This window comes from Heterodontus francisci, unplaced genomic scaffold (genome assembly GCF_036365525.1).
Source record: "Heterodontus francisci isolate sHetFra1 unplaced genomic scaffold, sHetFra1.hap1 HAP1_SCAFFOLD_59, whole genome shotgun sequence".
NCBI lineage: Eukaryota > Metazoa > Chordata > Chondrichthyes > Heterodontiformes > Heterodontidae > Heterodontus > Heterodontus francisci.
The window spans coordinates 3819092-3833635 of record NW_027140758.1 but is presented as its reverse complement, the minus strand read 5'-3'; positions in this window follow the sequence as shown (position 1 = coordinate 3833635).

The following is a 14544-nucleotide window of genomic DNA, read 5'->3' as shown; positions in this document are numbered from 1 at the left end:
TGAGTGGACCCACTGGTCCCTGGATTACAAGTCCGGTTCCCATCCCCCTCCCAAACTAGTTTAAACCCTCCCGAACAGTACTAGCAAACCTCCCTCCCAGGATATTGGTGCCCCTCTGGTTCAGATGCAGCCCGTCCTGTTTGAACAGGTCCCATCTTCCCCAGAATGCAGTCCAATTATCCAAGAACTGGAAGCCCTCCCTCCTACACCATTCCTGCAGCCACGTGTTCAGCTGTGCTCTCTCCCTATTCCTAGCCTCACTATCACGTGGCGCCGGCAACAAACCAGAGATAACAACTCTGTCCGTCCGAGCTTTCAGCTTCCAGCCTAACTCCCTAAACTCACTTCTAACATCTGTGCCACCCTTCCTTCCTCCGTCGTTGGTGCCAATGTGCACCACGACCTCTGGCTGCTCCCCCTCCCCTTTAAGGATCCTGAAGACGCGATCACAAACATCACGGACCCTGGCACCAGGGAGGCAACAAACCATCCGTGCGTCTCGCCTGCGCCCACAGAACCGCCTGTCCGTACTCCTCACCATCGAGTCCCCGATGACTAGTGCTCTCCCATTCTCCCTCCTTCCCTTCTGAGCCACAGTGCAGGACCCCGTGCCAGAGGCCCGGTCACTGCAGCCTGCCCCCGATAGGCCGTCCCCCCCAACAGTATCTAAAACTGTATACTTGTTGTTGAGGGGAACGACCACAGGAGATCCCTGCACTGACCTCTTCCCACCTCTAACTGTTACCCAGCTGCCTTTGATTTGTGGAGTAACGACCTCCGTGTAGCTTCTATCTATCAACCCCTCAGCTTCCCGAATGATCCTCAGTTCATCCAGCTCCAGCTCCAATTCCCTAACACGGTCTGATAGGAGCTGGAGACGGATGCACTTCCAGCAGGTGAAGTCGGCAGGGCCACCGGAGGTTTCCCTCACCTCGAACATTCTGCAGGAGGAGCAATACACTACACTGGCTGCCATTTCTTTTATTCAATTACCCCTTAGTTAAGTACAACTATAGATATTAACAAAAACAGTAAATAGCTTACCTGTTCAGTCCTTTTTGGCTAGAGGAGGAGGGTAAAAAGGGTCTTATTATTAGGTTAGAGGAGGAGGATGGGCGGGAGACACTACATGTGTAGTGGCTCGGGTTTACTCAGCTCCGCACCTTTAAGGAAAATACCTACCCAGGAGTCCTCGCTGCCGACCAGCTTCCGGTTCCTCCGGCGCCAAAAGAAACTCAAAGACAAGGAAAACAGTAAGTAAAACAGTAAGTACTTACTTTTAAAACACAGCTCCTGATGCCTTCACTCACCCACCGAAGAGTCGCTACCTTCTCCTGCTGCTCCGCCGGGAAATGAGGCCGAGTCCACGGAGCTCCGCACCTTTAAGGAAAATACCTACCCAGGAGTCCTCGCTGCCGACCAGCTTCCGGTTCCTCCGGCGCCAAAAGAAACTCAAAGACAAGGAAAACAGTAAGTAAAACAGTAAGTACTTACTTTTAAAACACAGCTCCTGATGCCTTCACTCACCCACCGAAGAGTCGCTACCTTCTCCTGCTGCTCCGCCGGGAAATGAGGCCGAGTCCACGGAGCTCCGCACCTTTAAGGAAAATACCTACCCAGGAGTCCTCGCTGCCGACCAGCTTCCGGTTCCTCCGGCGCCAAAAGAAACTCAAAGACAAGGAAAACAGTAAGTAAAACAGTAAGTACTTACTTTTAAAACACAGCTCCTGATGCCTTCACTCACCCACCGAAGAGTCGCTACCTTCTCCTGCTGCTCCGCCGGGAAATTTGTCCAATTTGAATTCCATTTACCACTTTTCTGCCCACCTGACCAGTCTATTGATATCTTCCTGTAGTGTACAGCTATCCTCCTCCCTTTCAACAACACGGACAATTTCTGTGTCATCTGCAAACTTCTTGATTGTGCCCTCTACATTTATGTCCATATCATTAATATATACCACAAAAAGCAGGGGACCTAGTTCTGAGCCCTGTGGAACACCACTGGAAACAGTCCTCCAGTTGCAAAAACACCTGTAACCAATTCCTTCTTGTTTCCTGCCACTGAACCAATTTTGTATCCAGCTTGCTACATTCCCCTGGATCGCATGCGCTTTTATGTTTTTTTAACCAGTTTGCCATGTGGGACCTTGTCAAAAGCCTTGCTAAAATCCATGTCAACCACATCAACTGCACTATCCTCACAATCCTCATTGTTACTTCTTCAAAAAATTCAATCAAGTTCGTCAGACAGGAGCTTCCCTGAACAAATCCATGCTGATGATACTGATTAAACTGTGCCTTTCTAAGTGACAGTTTATCCTGTCTCTCAGAATTAATTCCAATAATTCGCCCACTATTGAGGTTAGGCTGACTGGCCTTTAATTGTTCCCTCGCTTCCTTTTTCAACAATGGTGCAATGTTAGCAATAAAAACAAAAAGTGCTGGACATACAAGGCAGGTCTGGCAGCATCTGTGGAGAGAGAAACAAAGTTAACATTTCAGGTCAGTGACCTTTCATCAGAACAGAAACATTAACTTTGCTTCTCTCTCCACAGATGCTGCCAGACCTGCTGTGTATTTCCAGCGCTAATAGCTTTTATTTCAGATTTCCAGCATCTGCAGAATTTTGCTTTTATTGCAACGTTACGAGACCTCCCATCTTCTGGCATCACACCTGTATCCAGTGAGGGATTGGAAACTGATGGTCAGACCTTCCACTATTTCCTTCCTGGCTTCTGTTAACCTCCTGGGGTACATTTCATCCGGCCCTGATGATTTATCCACTTTCAAGGATGCTAATCCCATTTATACTTCTTCTCTCCCTCAGTTTATCATGTCCAATACTTCAAACTCCTTCTCCTTAATTACAATATATGCATCACCCCCTCATTTGTGAAGACAGTAAAGTATTCATTAACAAACATACCCACATCTTCCACCCTGATGGGCCCTACTCTTTCCTCAGTTGCCTCTTACTCCAATGTATTGATGAAACATCTTTGGATCCATTTTGATTTTGCTTGTCAATATTCTTTCGTGCTCTCTGTTTGCTCTTCATCGCTGCTCCCAAATGCCTCTAGTTAAGTCAAAAGACAACTTATCAGAAGTGGGATAACAAGGCCGAAAGTGGGGATGTTCACTGATGATTGCACAATGTTCAGCACCATTCATGACTCCTCAGATACTGAAGCAGCCCGTGTCCAGATGTAGCAAGACCTGGACAACATCCAGGCTTGGGCTGATAAGTGGTTAATAACATTTGCATCACATAAATGCCAGGCAATGACCATCTCAAACAAGAGAGAATCTAATCATTTCCCCTTGATGTTCAATGGCATTACCATCACTGAAACCCCCACCATCAACATTGGGGGAGTTACCATTGACCATAAACTGAACTGGACCAGCCACATAAATGCATTTGCTACAAAAGCAGGTCAGAGGCTAGGAATTCTGCAGTGAGCAACTTACCTCCTGTCTCCCCACATCTTTACATCATTCCACCATTTACGAGGCACCAGTCAGGAGTTTGATGGAATACTCTCCACTTGCCTGGATGAGTGCAGCTCCAACAACACTCAAGTAGCCTGTTTGATTGCCCCCATCCAGCAGCTTCAACATTCACTCCATTCACCACTAATGCACAGTGGCAGCAGTGTGTACAATCTACATGATGCACTACAGCAACACACTAAGGCTCTTTCAACAGTACCTTCCAAACTCTGAACCTCTACTACCGAGAAGGACAAGGGCAGCAGATGCAAGGGAGCACTACCACCAGCAAGTCCCTCTCCAAGCCACACACCATCCTGACTTGGAACTGTATCGCCATTCCTTCATTGTCGTTGGGTAAAAATCCTGGAACTCCCTTCCAAACAGCACTGTTGGTATTCCTGCATCTCAAGGACTGCAGCGGCTCAAGAAGGCAGCTCACCACCACTTTGTCAAGGGCAATTTGTAATGGGCAAAAAATGCTGGCATTGCCAGCGATGCCTATGTCCCAGGAACAAATGAAAAAAAGTGAGGAAATAGTGAAGGGCTTTTACAGAATACACAGAGACATGTTTCCACTTGTGGTGGTTTCTGAAATAAGAGCCAAAAATATAAAATCAACATTCATAAAACCAATGAGGAAGTCATGAAAAATGTATTTATGCAGTGAATGGATAGAATCTGGAATTTGCTATCACAGGGAGAGGTTGGGGTGAATAGTATTGATGCACTTAAGGGGAGGTGGAACAAATGAACAAGTGTATGGGGAGAAATGAATTGAGGGATATACATATCGGGCTTCATTTTTTAAAATTTGTGCATATGAAGCAGGATGGCTGGAAATATGTGTGGAGCATAGAGCAGTTGGGATGATCCCAATGCAGTGTTTTGTCTGTATGGATCTGCCCAGAACACTTGTGATGCAGGAGCTGGGAGCTTCAGTACTTCAGTGGAGGCTGATAATGACACTGGTTTTCATTAGTGGGTGTTCTTAATGATTATTAATTGAGAAATTAAATTCACCTCTTTGATATTTTGCCCCTCACCTGTTCTTGAGTTATAAGATATATTTTTTCTTCATAGAGGCAAATACTTGAAGGTACCGTGATGAATGTGATGGTTGCTGCACTCGAGGCACAAGGAACAGTGCAGCCAACTCCTCTCACACACAGTAGGTACATTATCACTCAGAGGACAGAGGGATAGACAGTTCATCAGTTCCCTAGTCTCAGACTGCAGAAGTAGTCAGGCCCACATTGATTCCAAGTTCCAGAGACACATTTTCAATCGAACAAAGCAGGAGAAAAAGAAGTTATTTCCATTTCGCCCCAATTCAGTCCCACTGACAGTCAGATGCATCAATCCCAGGTCAAAATCACACCCACTAGCAGATTGAAATACAATGTGTCAATCTAAATATAATGCAGACTCAGCGAGCAATTAAATATCAGATAGAATTGGCACACGGTATTAATTGAATGGCGCAGAATCTAAGCTAATGATGTACCCTGAGATTTAAATTAAATATCATACCCAAAGCTCATACCCATTCATTATAAAGGATGTTTAAACATCCCCATAGTGTACCCTGAGATACAAGTTACATACAAGTTCAACATTCATTGCAGTGAAAGTTTCAAAGGTGCTGAAAGATATTGTAAGCTGAGACACAAATTAGATACCAGTTCAGAACTCACCCACGCTGTGAAATTGAAAGATACAGAATCAATTCGATTAGTGCAGATTGATCTAATCATTATATACCATTCTAAAAACTCATACAATATCAAACTGAAATACAGTATTAATTCCATTAGTGTAGATTGATCTAAACATTATATACCATTCTAAAACCTCATCCAATATCAAACTGAAATACAGTATTAATTCCATTAGTGTAGATTGATCTAAACATTATATACCATTCTAAAACTCATACAATATCAAATTGAAATACAGTATCAATTCTATTAGTGCACATTGACCTAAACATTACATACTATTCCAAAAACTCATACAGTATCAATTCCATTAGTGTAGATTGATCTAATCATTGCCAGTCCAAAAATCACATACGGTATAAGATTGAGCAATGCTGATATGAAGTGTAAACTGTGATGTAAATTAGATGCCTGGAAAGAACTCACCCAGACTGCGGAAATAAAAAATACAGTTGTCTATGATACGCATTATTTTCCAGCCAAAAACATCTCATACATGATCAGAGTGAAATAGATTATCAATTCCATTTGTGTAGACTGAACTCCACATTATGGCGACACAGTGGCGCAGTGGTTAGCATTGCAGATTCAAAGCTCCACTGACCTGGGTTCAGTTCTGCAGAGTTTGCAAGTTCTCCCTGTGACCGCGTGGATTTCTGCTGTGTGCTCCAGTTTCCTCTTACAGCCCAAGAATTGCAGGTTGTTAGGTAAATTGGCCCTCGTGTGAAGATGTGGGAGGGAATATGGGATTAATGTAGGATTAGTGTATATGGGTGGTTGTTGGTTGGCACAGACTCGGTGGGTTGAAGGGGGCCTGTTTCAGTGCCGTATCTGAAAATAAAATTACAAACCTGTCAAAACTCTCATCCAGGGGTATGGTGATTTTGTGGTTACTTTACAGGACGAGTAATCCAAAAGTCTCCACTAATGGACCAGAGACATGAGTTCAAATTCCACTGCAGCAGCTGGGTAATTTATAGAATCAAAGTAAGTTTATGGCACAGGAAGAGGCCAATTGGCCCATTGTGTCTGTGCCAGATGAAAACTGTCCACCCATTCTAATCCCACCTTTCAGCATTTGGTGCATAACCCTGCAGATTACGTCATTTGAGGTGTATATCCAGACTCATTTTGAATGAGTTGAGGGTTTCTGTCTCAACTCCCCTATCAGGCAGTGAGTTCCAGACCCCCTCCACCCTCTGGCTGAAAAAAAACTTTTCCTCATCTCCTCTGTAATCTTTATACCAATAACTTTCAATGTATTCCCCTAGTCACTGACCTCTCTGCTAAGGTGAACAGGCCCTTCACTTCAACTCTATACAGGCCCCGCAAAATGTTGTACATTTCAGTCTGATCACCCCTCAGCCTCCTCTGTTCCAAGGAGAACAGCTCCATCCTATCCAATCTTTCCCAATAGCTGCATTTTTCCAGTCCCGGCAACATCCTCGTAAATCTCCTCTGTACCCTCTCCAGGGCAATTACATCCTTTCTGTAATGAGGTGATCAGAACTGCACACAGTACTCAAGTTGTGGCCTGACTAATGATTTATACAGTTACAGTACAACCTCCCTGCTCTTATATTCTATACCTCGTCGAAAAAAAAAGGATTCCATATGCCTTTTTACCACTTTATCGATCTGTTCTGCTACCTTCAAGGATCTGTGGACATTTACTCCAAGGTCCCTCACTTCCTCTACACCTCTCAGCATTTTCCTATTAATCGTGTATTCCTTTGCCTTGTTTGACCTCCCCAAATGCATCACCTCACACTTCTCTGGATTGAATTCAATTTGCCATTTTTCTGCCCATCTGACCAGACCATCAAGATCTTCCTGCAGCCTACAGTTATCCTCCTTGCTATTTGCCACATGGCCAATCTTTGTGTCATTTGCAAACTTCTTGATCATGCCCCCTACATTTACATCCATGTAGACCACATCATAAACTGCACTACCCTCATCTATTTTCCTTGTTAATTCTTCAAAATTTCGATCAAGTTGTTCAGACAAGATCTTCCCTTAACAAATCCATGCTGACTATCCTTGATTAATCTGTGCCTTTCTAAGTGACATTTTATCCTGTCTCTCTGAATAGATTCCAATAATTTTCCCACTATTGAGGTTAGACCGACTGGCCTGTAATTATTCGGTCTAGCCCTCACTCCCTTTTTAAACAGAGGTACAATGTTAGCAGTCCTCCAATCCTCCAGCACAACACCTGTATCCAATGAGGTCTGGAAAACGATGGTCAGACCTTCCGCTATTTCCTCTCTTGCTTCTTTTAACAGCCTGGGGTACATTTCATCCATCCCGAGTGATTTATCAACTTACAAATAAGCTAATTCCATTAGTATGTCCTCTCTCCCTCCGTTGATCATATCCAATACTTCACACCCCTATTCCTTATCTACAATATCTGCATCGTCCCCCTCTTTTGTGCAGACAGATGCAAAGTATTTATTAAGAACAATGCCAACCTCTTCTGCCCTACATATAGGTTACCTTTATGGTCTTTTCTGTGCCCTCCTCTTTCCTTAGTTATCCTTTTACTCTTAATGTATTGATAAAACATCTTTGTGTTTACCTTGATTTTGATTGCCAATATTCTTTCATGCCTCTCTTAGTTTTCCTAATTTCAATGTTGATTTCCCCCCTCCACATTCTATAGACCTCTCAGCTTTCTGTAGTATTGAGTTCTCTGTGTCGGGCATAATTTTTCCTTTACTGCCATATCATACCCATAAGCTCCTTGACATCCATGGGTCTCTTGATTTGGCCTTCCCACCCTTTTTCTTTGAGGGAACATGTTGACTCTGAACCCCTGGAATCTCGCCTTGAATTCTTCCCATTGCTCTGACACTGATTTACCTTCAAGTACCTGTTTCCAGTCCACTTTCGCTAAATCACTCCTCAGCTTAGTAAAGTTGGCCTTGCCCCAATTGAGAACTCTAACTCTTGTTGTATCCTTGTCCTTTCCATAATTATGTTAAAACTGACTGAATTATGATCACTACCACCAAAATGCTCTCCCACTGCCACTCCTTCCACCTGCCCATCTTCATTTCCTAAAACTGCGTCCTCTCTTGTTGGACTTGCTACATATTCGCTAAAATATTTCTCCTGAATGCATCACAAGAATTCTGCTCCCTCAATTCCTTTTACACTAAAACTATCTCAGTTAATGTTTGGGTGGTTAAAATCCCTTTCTATTGCTGCCGTACTGTTGCTTTGACAAAAATTGCCACTCTCCCTCCTTTCTTATCTCCCTCCCTATCGCGTCTGAAAACCCTGTAACCAAGACTGTTGAGCTGCCATTCCTGTCCCTCCTTAAGCCATGTTTCTCTCAGAGCTATGATATCATACTGCCACCTGTCTATCTGTCCGCAGCTCATCTGCTTTATTTGCTATACTCCTTGCATTGAAATAGATACACTTGAGCACTGCCAAACACTTTTTTAATTTTCTAAACTTTGTTTCCTCAGTCTTCCAGACTCATCCATTAATTCTCTGCCTTCCATTTTCATTTCTGATTTTGTCCCATCTGACTCTACCTTCCAGTCCCCATCCCCCTGCCAAACTAATTTAAACCCTCCCCAACAGCTCGAGCAAAATGCCCCGCAAGGAACTCCGTCCCAGCTCTGTTCAGGTGCAACCCGTCTGACCGGTCCCAAGAATCTAAAGCCATTCCTCCTGCACCATCTTTCCAGCCACACATTCATCTGTCTTCTTCTATTCCTGTACTCACTTGCGCTTGGCACTGGGAGTAATCCGGAGATTATTACTTTTGATGTCCCATTTGCAAATTTCTTACCTCACTCCCCAAATTCTGACTGCAGGACAACATCCTTATTTCTACCTATGTTGTTTGTTCCGATGTGGACAACAACTGCTGGCTGTTCACCCTCCCCTTTCAGGATGCTCTGTAACTGCTCAATGACATCCTTGATCCTGGCACCAGGGAGGCAACATACCATTCCTGGATTCATGTCTGCGGCTACAGAAATGCCTGATTGTTCCCTTGACTATTGAATCACTATGGCTTTTCCAGTCTTCCTTGTACCTCCCTTTGCAGCTGAGTCACCCATGGTGCCATGGACTTGGCTCTGGCTGCACTCCCCAGGGAAGCATCACTGCCCTCCATATTCAGAACTGAATACCCGTTGGAGAGCGTCATGCAGTCAGGGTGTCCTGCACTACCTACTCGATTCTTTTTGACTGCCTGTTGATCACCCATTCCCTCTCTCCATGCATACTCTTAAGCTGTGGGGTGACCACATCTATAAACGTGCTATCCATGTAGCTCTCTTCTCACGAATGCACTGCAGTGTCACCAGCTGCCACTCAAGTTCCAAAACCCAGAGCTCAAGCTGCCACAATTGAGAGCACTTCCTGGCACAAATGTTCTCTAAGATAGTGGAAGCATCCTGGAGCTCCCACATATCACAGGAGGTGCACTCTCAAGGTTGAAACACCCCTGCCATTAGTTGACCATTTGCTACTGCTAAAAAAAAACCTTAACAGTACTACAACACCTTAGAATTATAAATAAAACTTTCCTAGTACTGATAAATCCCACTAAAAATCAATACAGTTCACTAGTTAAGATAAACCTTACTCCAAAAAACTCACCAACGATTCACTTGTCCCTTATCATTAATACTTAATTTATACTCTTGTTATTCTGCCTCTTGTTGAAATGCTATAACCCAGCCATTTACACACCCACCCTAACAGTGGTGTACTAACTATTTACAGTTACTCCCGAACAGCCGTTAATCACAACCAGTCACCTTGCAGCTTTCCTGTGATGTCACTATTCACTTTGTTCCAAACTCCAGCATGCTTGGACTCCTGTCCACTCCACTTTCACTGTTTCCCGCTCTCTTGATGCATCAATATTTATTTGCCTTGTGTTTAATTTAAAATATGGATTAACTGTATTTTACAGTTGCAGGTTTTATTTGGTAGTCCTGTGCAAGTTGTGGATTGGTATTCAATATTTAGCTCTGTGAAAATGATTGTGAATGAAAACATAACTTTCAATCTTATACATGGGCTGGTCTGCAAGCTCCAAGTCCTTCACTTTGTAGTAATGGAATTGATACTGTATCTTTCAGTCTTAATCTCTGTGGGATTTTTGAACTGGTATGTAATGCATAGCTCGGTCTAACGTCTGATGTACATTATTGGGATTCATAGGATCATAGGAAATAGGGGCATTAGGCCATTCAGCCCATCGAGCCTGCTCCGCCATTCAAACAGATCGTGGCTGATGATATCCCTCTTTGCCATTTTTCCCTGCTATCTCCATATCCCTTGATCCCGGTAGTATTTAGAAATCTATTGATTTCTGTCTTGAATATGTTCAGTAATTGAGCCTCCACAGCCCCCTGGGATAAAGAATTCCACAGATTACCCACCCTCTGAGTAAAGAAATTCCTGCTCATCTCAGTCTCAAATGGTCTGTCCTTATTCTGAGACTGTGTCCCCTTCTTCCAGACTCACTAGACAGAGGAAACATCCTATCCATATCTACCCTGTCACACCCTGTAAGAATTTTGGAAGTTTCAATGAGATCACCTCTCATTCTTTGAAACTCCAGAGAATTTGGGCCCAGTTTCTGCAGTCTCTCATCATAAGGGGATTAGTCTGGTGAATCTCCATTGCATTCCCTCTGTGGCAAGTCTATCCTTCCTTAGATAAGGGGAGGTGATGGCGTAGTGGCATTGTCATGGGCGGCACAGTGGTTAGCACCGCAACCTCACAGCTCCAAAAACCGAGGTTTGATTCTGGCTACTGCCTGTGCAGAGTTTGCAAGTTCTCCCTGTGACCATGTGGGTTTTTGCTGGGTGCTTTGGTTTCCTCCCGCAGCCAGAGACTTGCAGGTGATAGGTAAATTGGCTGTTGTAAATTGCTCCCAGTGCAGGTAGGTGGTAGGGAATATGGGACTACTGCAGGGCGAGTATAAATGGGTGGTTTTTGGTCAGCACAGACTCGGTAGGCTGAAGGGTCTGTTTCAGTGCTGTATCTCTAAATAAATATAAAATAAGGAAACCTAAATTGTACAGAATACAGTGCTCGACCCCAAGGGTCACTGTTGGAACCACTGCTTTTTTTTGCTACAGATAAATGACTTGGATCTTGGAATATAGAGCAGAATCTCAAAATATGCCGATAAAACCAAACTTGGAGAAGTGGCAAACAGTGAGGATGAAATGAACCGCCTGCAACAAGAGAATGATAGGCTAGTAGAATGGGCAGACAGGTGGCAGATGGAATTTAATAGTGACTAGTGTGAGGTGATGCATTTTGGCAGAAGAAATAGGGAGAGGCAATATATACTTAATGGCACAGTTCTAAAGAGTGTGCAGGAATAGAGGGACTTGTTCACTATAATGTGAACAATTTTTCTTCTTGTGTGGCTCTCAGATTTGTAAACTTCACTGCACTGGAGTGAGGTGACATCTACTGACAGGAAGCAAGAACTGCAACCAAGCAGCAGATGCTCCATCGTCTGTCAGGGTGAAAGAAACATTGCAATGTGAGGAATTAGTGAATGGGTTTGATTGGGTTGATGGAGACATGATACCACTTGTGGTGGAGTCCAAAGCAAAAGCCAGAAATATAAAATTGTCATTATTAAAAGATATGAGGAATTCATGACAAATGTATTTAGGTGGTGAGTGGGTGGAATCTAGATAGAATAGAAAGTGAGATTGGGTGGACAGAAGCAGTGTGAAAGGATGGCTCAAACAAAAGGTAAACGCCCTGAAAGGTTAACTCTGTTTCTCTCTCCACAGATGTTGCCAGAGTTTCTGAACATTTCCAGCACTTTCTGTTTTTATTTCAGAATTTGCAGGATGTTGCTTTGATCTGAAAAAAATGGATGATTGGCTTTGGCTGCCAGTGAAATTCCACAGGAGCTAAAAGGAAGTTCTGATATCAGTGGCATGTTGATCTCGGGGTATGATTCTTGCTTAGGGTAAGTGATTAATTAATGTGTGAGAGATCCTGGGTTCAAATCCTGGACAAGCCCTTCTTTGTTGGTGTTTTTAGTTTAAGGTCGTCGATTGGTTTCAGCCTTGCAGAAGGCGGAATTGATTTCCAAATGGAGCCTGCTTGAGGACCAGAGGGCTGGATTCAAAGAGCTTGTCGACAAAATTGGAATGAATGAAATGTACAGAGAGCCAAGTAGGAATATAAAGTTGTAACTTTAACTGAAGCCTGGCTCCAAAAAACAACAGATAAGGTTCTGGTATGGAAAGGAAACCTTTCCCATTTCTGTTGTTTGGCTTGCATTGCCTCATTGATTTTCTTGTTTTTCACTTTGTTGATGCCTTTGAATAATTGTGGATCCTTCTTCAGGGTGTTTTCTTTCACCAGGTAGTTCTGACCTCTGATGATGATGATCGTAATGAGCTTCAACTCACTGATAGTTTTGGAACTGAGCAGATTTCCTTTGCTTGAGTCTACAACATGGAACTCAGTCTGACATGTGGACCCATGGGAGGATTTGAATGCCACCCCTGCGTTGAAGAATACAGTTGCATCCATCCAATAAGAGACCGAGTAGAAGTGACAGTTCAGTCAGTCGAACATTAAACTTTTGATTTCAGGGTGGTGAGTTGGAGTGCCATTTTGTTTTTCCCTTTTTTAAGGCTTCATGAGCAGAGAGTACAAGGAGTGTTTGAAATGAAATTCAGCAAAATTATGAGAAAGTCTCACTTTGATTCGGGACTCTTATCTCTCTGCAGCATCTCGCTGTGAACGATTGAACTTCATCTCATTTCATTCCCAGCTCGGGATCAGTGCGGCTCAGTGGGACTTCTGGCTGTCTCCTGCTTCACAATCCATCAGTGCTGAGAAAGCAATGGGGAATATTATTCAAGGCTCTGTAACCAGAGGACACCGATTTAAGGTGAATGGCAAAAGAACCAAAGGCAACATGAGGAAAAACTTATTTTGCACAGCGAGTGGTTAAGATCTGATATGCACTGTTTGAGAGTGTGATGGAGGCTGATTCAACCATGACTTTCAAAATGGTAAAAGATAATTATCTGAAGTGAAAAAAAGTGCATGTTTTCATGGAATACATGAGTCTGTGGCATGAGCTGAGTTGCTCGTGCAGAGAAGCAGCACAAGCACAATGAACTGAATGGCTTCCTTTTGTTCTGTAACTATTCTATGATCTATGATTCTTTTCAGAGTGAAATCAACACTCACATACAAGAAACTGACAGGTGCAATGTAAACCCCACACTAACATACCAGCGAATGCTAGGGACAGAGTAAAACCAACTCAGTCCTAGACTAGAAACTGACAGGTGCACTGTAAACTTCGCATTACCAGACAAGAAATTGACAGTTACAGTGTGAAACCCACAGTCACTTAGCAGCAGTTGGCAGGTAACGTGTAAAAATCTTTCTTTCATATCCCAACTGCAAGGTAAAAAGGAAATTAGGGACAAACCCAGGCTCACACTTCAAAGACTGAGAGATACAAAGCAAAACACATACTCACCTACAAGTACAGAGACGAAGACACACTCAGAGGAGGTGCAGATTAAAGACACATGCATGTAACAGAAACTGATAGGGATAGAATCAAACCGTTTCTCACTTCTCAGAAACTGATAGATATAGACAAAAGCTGATGCTCACATACAAGTTGTTGAAAGATATGTGGTGAAACTCACAGAGCAATAGCAGAAACAAACAGGTACTGAATAATACCCACAGTCACAGACCAAAAACTGAAATATACTGAGTTAAACACCACTTTCTCACACCAGAAACTTATGGTTACAAAGTGAAGCTGACTCTATCCTCCCAGGCACTGACAGGTACAAAAGAAAACACTCACGACGATACCAGGACATGAAATGTACGTAATAAAACCTATCAGCTGAAAGAATAGCATTAATGACAGGTGTGGTACCCAGAATGCTCAGCGGCCTAGAATCCGCCCAATCTGTTACAGGAGTGGGGCGTGCAGGCGCAGTAGAGACAGCTCTGTCAGGCGCTGGAGCTGCTGGTTCGGAGTTGGAGCGGGATATTCACAAAGTGCGAGAAGACCGCGCCCTTTGCGGGCTCACACAGCTGGAGCAGGGCCTCCGGGCCACAATAACATGGAACAATCCCATCTGTATCCCTGCGGATGGCGACGGTGAAGCTTTTCCCGGTGAGGCTTCCCGAAACCGCGTCCATAAATGGATAAGAATTGGGGTCTGGGCAGGGAGCGTCTGGAGATGGATAAGAATTGGAGACTGGGCAGGGAGCGTCTCTAAATGAATAAAATTTGGGTACTGGTCAGGGAGCGTCTGTAAAT